The following is a 6,371-nucleotide window of genomic DNA, read 5'->3' on the forward strand; positions in this document are numbered from 1 at the left end:
CAGAGATCACAGGGCTGTTAGCTACATCCATTGTCAGCCTTCTGGGCAGAAAGTGGGTTGCACATCTCTTCTTTTGAAGGGACTACCACATGTGTTTCACATTCCTGGTTTCCCTAGTGAATATCTATGAACAAAAGGACCTCGTGTCTCCCACACTCCGCCTACCTAGCAGAAGGATTACTGGTGGGACAACGGACCCACACACATGAATATGACCTCCTGTCCTACCTAACATTTAGGCAGCAAGCACATTCCCTACTGAGTCATCTTTCTAGCCCCCTGAGAATATTGTTTTGGAAAAAAAAAAGCCAATCAAGAATCGAACATTATAATCTCTTCTCCTTTTGTCTTCTTTTTTGTTTGTTTGCTTTCTTTGTTTTTCTTTTTGAGACAGAGTTTCTCTGTATAGCCCCGGCTGTCCTGGAACTCACTCTGTAGACCAGGCTGGCCTCGAACTTAGAAATCTGCTGGCCTTTACTGCCCAAGTGCTGGGATTAAAGGCATGTACTACCGCTGCCCAGGCTTTCTTTCTTTTTCAAAGACTACTTATTATGTACATTGTTCTGCCTGCACATATGCCTGCATGCCAGAAGAGGGCGCCAAGATCACATTACGGATGGTTGTGAGTCACATGTGGTTGCTGAGAATTGAACTGAGGACCTTTGGAAGAGCAATCTGTGCGTTCAACCTCTGAGCCATCTTTCCACCCCCCACCTCCCCCAATCCCGGCTCTCTTTCTCTTCCCTTCTCTCCCTCCCTTCCTCCCTCCCTTCTTTCTTTCCTTCCATTCTTTCTTTTTGATTTACCTAATTATTTTGCTTGTGAGTATTTTACTTGTATGTATATTTGTGCACCATATCTGTACCTGAGGGACCCTAAGGGGTTTCCCAGTCCCACACCCTCCTTAGAGCTTCCCCTTCTGCCTGGGGTCAAGGTTAGGCCAAGTTCCATTCTTCAACCACAGGAACATTCTTGAATAAAGAAATTCTCAGAATGTACTAACTGATAGTTACCTGACCCCGTGGAAAGTTGCAGGGAGAGTTCAGATATGTGTCATGCTTGCCGGCCAATAGATTTTAAAGGTCAATATGCTTAGCCAATAAGTTTGAACTGTAACCTTGCTGATGTAACCTGTGCCCCTAAAAAGTATAAAAACTGCTTGTAATAGCCATTCAGAGTCACCTTCTTAGTAACTCACCTTGAGGGGCTAATTGAGAGTTGACCACAAGGAGTCGGGAAATAAACGTCTTGCTTTTGCATCGATCTAGGTCTTGGTGTCTCACTCAGGAGCATCTTGAAGTGAGTGCCCCAAGGGTTGGGGTCTCACACACCTGGTTCCCATGGAGATGAGGAAAGGGTGTCAGATCTCTTGGGACTGGAGTTTCAGGTGGTTGTGAGCTGCCATGTGAAATGAGAAGTGAACCTTGGTGCACCGCAGGGACAAATGCTCTTAACCACTGAGCCCTCTCCAGTCTTATTTATTATTAATTTTTTATGTGTATGGGTGTTTTTTCCCACAGGTATGACATGTACCACATGCATGGCTGGTGTCTGCAGAGGCCAGAGGCGGGTGTCGGACTCCAGGTTGGTGCTGGGAATTGGATCTAGGACCTGTGGAACAATGGCCAGTGCTGTTAATCAGAGCCATCTCCCCAGTCCAGCTTCTTCCCCTCCTTTCTCTCTCTCCAGAGAAGCAATAGGAAGCAACTGTTGTTAAACACCTGACAAGCATTTAAGTTCTAATTTTTTATAGTATATAGTAAAAAGTTGCGTGGTAACCATTGTCAAGCTAGGATTCGGTGGGTGGCAGTGTTGCTAAACTCACATCCGAACAGTTTTTGCAATTCCTTTAGCACCCCAGACAATTCTAAAATAATGTTTCCTTCCTCTCCCAAGCTCTAGAGATGTCTCATTTCAAGTCTGTCAGTATTAATGTGCCTATCCTTGATATTTTATAAAAGTACAGTCATACAATGTTTGTTCTTTTGTGTTTGGCTTCTCTCATTAACATTACACTGGCTGGAGAGATGGCTCAGAGGTTAAGTGCACTGACTGCTCTTCCAGAGGTCCTGAGTTCAAATCCCAGCAACCACATGGTGACTAACTCACAACCATCTGCAATGAGATCTAATGCCCTCTTCTGGGGTGTCTGAAGACAGCTACAGTGTACTTACATATAATAAATAAATAAATCTTTAAAACAAACAAACAAACAAAAAAATTACACTGATAGTTCAAAGATCACCCCAGTTCTAGTCTTCATGAAAATGTAATACCTTTTGTGGAATGAAAGAAAAGTGTTGGGGATTTAACCCAGAGCCCTGTGCAAGCTGGAAGGGAATCTAGTTTTATTTTTGTGGTGTTCTGTATTTTTCAACAGTTCATCTCTTGTCTTCTATTCTTCTATGCCACAGACATGTGCTTTCCTGAGATACTAGTACTTCGTTTTTCTCTATGACTTGCCAAGTTCTGCATGGCCTTGTTGGGGACAGAATGACACAGCTCCTGTTCCCAGGACAGGGCCAGTGGACATGGGTGTCCTACAAGGGTGTAAATGGCTGGGCATAAGGCTTATGTGTATATTAATGCACATATTTTGCATTTCTCCTTTTAGGAAAGTCCTCCATGTTAACATTAAGGCCTCCATGATAATCAGACAGCTTCAGTTCAGGAGGTGTAGGTGTGGCTAATGTCTTTTTTTTTTAAAGATTTATTTATTTGATTTATGAGTATCTGCATGCACACCTGCACACAAGAAGAAGGTCCCAGATCGCATTATAGATGGTTGTGAGCCACCATGTGGTTGCTGGGAATTGAACTCAGGACTTCTGGAAGAGCAGTCGGTGCTCTTAACCGCTGAGCCATCTCACCAGCCCCTGTGACTAATGTCTTAACAGAATGATAAATGCTGGCATCTTCAGGACAACCCTTAAGGCTGTGGGAAAGAACTCTAAAAACATGAGTTTGAAAATATATAATTTCTCAACTATGCAAAATATAAGGCTGCAATATGAATTCTCTGAGGGGCTTCATGAATCTAAAGGAACAGAGGCAGTTACACTATGATCCAGCTTGTCAGAAAGATACAAAGACAGGCAGATACAGTGATAGACAAATTCCAGACTTCAGGATCAGCCTGACACAGAGCAAGGTTAGGCCCAGGTGTGGTAGAAATGTTAATTTCAGGATGGGGGGGGGGTTCCCACCCAACTAGCTTAGCATCTGTCCTTGACAGAGTCAGGTAGATCTCTGAATTATTTTGCAATGTTAAAAGATCTCTGAATTCTTTTGCAATGTTAAAAGAAATGTGTGCTTGCTGTTTCTGAAGAATTAAGTGTCTCGGTGGGAGGGTGGGGGGGGGGTGTCCTGGATGCTGATCCACAGGATACCAAAAGGAAACCTGGAGTAAAGGACTGGAGTGACGTGTAAATAAAAGACTGGGCTTGCGATCTGCAGGAGATGTGCTGTCCAGAGAATTTTTTTAAATATCAAGAGAGAAAACTGTCTCAAGCAGAAGAAAGAGGCGGGGGGGGGGGGGGGGGTGTTCTGGGGACCAATTGGAAATCACATTGTGCATACAGACCCCAGAGTTCAGGGAATATAGAATAAATTGGATCCTGATTGAAGGAGGCCTTGACCAAATTAACCCCTGAAACTGGTAGTGACTGGGCATCTCTCCTACCTAGTGCCTTATATAGGGCTAGGAACACCTCCTATACTTTAGGTCCCACCGCCCTTTCTAAGGTCCTAAATAGGAGGCCTCCTCCTATGCTGCCCAACCTCCAGCCTGATATCTTAGCTGAATATGACCAACATAAGTTTTTAAAATCCTTGGAAGCCCTCCATAGGGTCAAGGAGCAACTCTGGCCGCCATCCGCCATGTTTATGAGTCTGCTCCTCCTCCTAACCCCCATTGCTTTGAACCAGGTGATGAAGTCTGGATTAAGAGACATAGCCACAAGACTCTGGAACCTCGCTGGAAAGGACCCCACACTGTGGTCCTGACCACACCTATGGTTGTTAAAGTGGACAGGGATCAGGATGTGGATAGACCACTCCCATGTTAAGCCTGCCAGGAGAGAGACAATCCAGCAGTTGAGGTCCCAGCAGAGGGGACTTCCAGACGAACTGCCACAAGCAATGGAAGGTCAATGGAAGCACACCCTGTCAATCTGCTGATCCTGGGACTCCTGCGTTCCTGATCCTGCTTGCTGGATGCTTTTGCTTTGCTGCACCAGCCACTAGGCCCTTACTATCTGGGTACCCTCAGGGGGTGGTGCAACAACCCTATCATCAAGTTCCCAGTGGCTGACAAGATAGGACTGCTAGGTCTTTACTCCTCCGTCCCTGGACACAGAACACAGAACTGTTGGTTACCAGACAGGGAGTCTGCATTGGAAACAAGTTACCCCTGGCCTATTCCCATCTCTGCAACCACACTGTAACCCCTACTGTTGCAGGGTACATGCTGTCCCCAGAGAATGCCTGGTGGGCCTGTACCTCGGGGCTTACCACATTCATTTATGGCCTGGTTGTAAATATGACTGAGGATTTTTATGTTCCATACAGCTTGTACCCAGAGTGACTTATTACTCTGGGGAGGATGTCATCAACCAGCTAGCACCTCCAAACAATCGGGTTAAAAGCGTGGCCATCTCTGCTGTTACTAGGCCTTGACATAGGGCTGTTAGTGTAGGGACCTCAGAAACATCACAAGGATTCAAGATGGCCCATTATTGAAAGGGGGGAATGAGAAGGCTAGGCTGATTCCATGACATGATTCCATAACTATTTCAAAAGAACAGTTAAAGAGACTAAGCCTAAATATCCGGGGTTCAGGCAGCTACTCAGCAATTGCCCCACCACCTGGCCGGAAACAAGGACAATGAGTTAGCACTTTCCAGCCAGTCCCCATGCCCCAGTAATGGAATGTCCTTAGAGATAGCACACCTACCCTGGGATTCCTCAGCAACAGTTTCCAGTCCCCACACTACAGTAATGGAATGTCCTTAAAAACATGGTAAAACAAAGCCCACCTACCCTGGGTTCCCCTAAGGTATAAAATACTTGTGTTTACATGCTATTTAAGTCTGAGGTGCCATTAGAGTTTTGAATTGCTTCCCTCCCATCATTTTTTTTTGGGGGGGGGGAGCTCTCTCTTAATATGCAACAGTAACCTACAAGCTGTTGTTCTCTCCCCCCTCCCCAAGACAGGGTTTCTCTGTGTAGCTCTGGTTGTCCTTGGAACTTACTCTGTAGACCAGGCTGGCCTTGAACTCAGAAATCCACCTGCCTCTGCCTCCCAAGTGCTGGGATTAAAGGCATGTGCCACTACGGCCCGGCCATTGTTCTTAAAAACAAAAGTCCTAGCCATTCAAGTAAACCAAAGAAGACCCGGTGGCCAGATGCTGGGATGAAAACCTGCTATCTCAAAGAGGCAGAGAAAGCACCCACTGACCTTCCTACTCCATTGAGTCCCAGAAGGAAACCGCTCCTTCTCTGTCTCCACGCTTCAAAGACCCTCTATTCTCTTTCCTGGTTTTTCTCATGTTCACTCCCTGTCAACTGGTTGCTTGCTCTGTCTCTTGACCTATCATTGACTTTATTTAATCCTGTTTCCAGAAAGCTCTTTGGATTAAAGGTGCATGCTAGGGCTGAGCAACAACACAATAAAGTTTTGTTCTAGTTCACAGTCTTGGGGTTCACAATCTTGGGGTTTACAATGTGATCAAATATCCTGCAACAACGTGCTTCCTTAAGCCTCATCTGAAAATAGTCAAAGGTGTTTGCTATGTACAGTGACCAGCCATCTGGATTTGTCTCACTCCTCACAGAACTCCACGTCTCCTTCTTCCATCCCCTAGCTCTTCGGATATTCAATTCAAGCATTTTGACGGTAACCCGCGGTGACATCTCACAGCTCACTGTACATCATGTCAGGCCTGTATCATGTCAGGCTGTCCCACTGTTTTCCTGGACAAGCTGGAAGAATTAAAATGGTGGCTTTTAAGACCTCTGCATTGTAAATATTTATTTTTCTCTTTGCAACTAGTAAATAATCTGGGTTCTGACTGGCACTGTGCAAATATTCTGGCCCCCAACTACCTTGCGCTTAGAAAGGCCTTCTTAATTTGTGTTCTGTCTTTCCTCTTCATCTCTTGTGTGTGCATGTTCCTGGCAGGCTACCTGTTCACAGAGGGTGTGAAACTCTTCAACAAGGCTGGAGATGCAGCTCAGTGATTGTGGTGGTCAGTCTTGTTCCTCAACCTGATTGGATCTAGAATCACCTAGGAGACAAGTGTCTGGCTGTGCCTGTGAGAGTTTCTGGGGTGAGTTAGCGGAGGAGGAGGAGGATCCACCTTCAATGTTGG

This window comes from Apodemus sylvaticus, chromosome 8 (assembly GCF_947179515.1).
Source record: "Apodemus sylvaticus chromosome 8, mApoSyl1.1, whole genome shotgun sequence".
NCBI lineage: Eukaryota > Metazoa > Chordata > Mammalia > Rodentia > Muridae > Apodemus > Apodemus sylvaticus.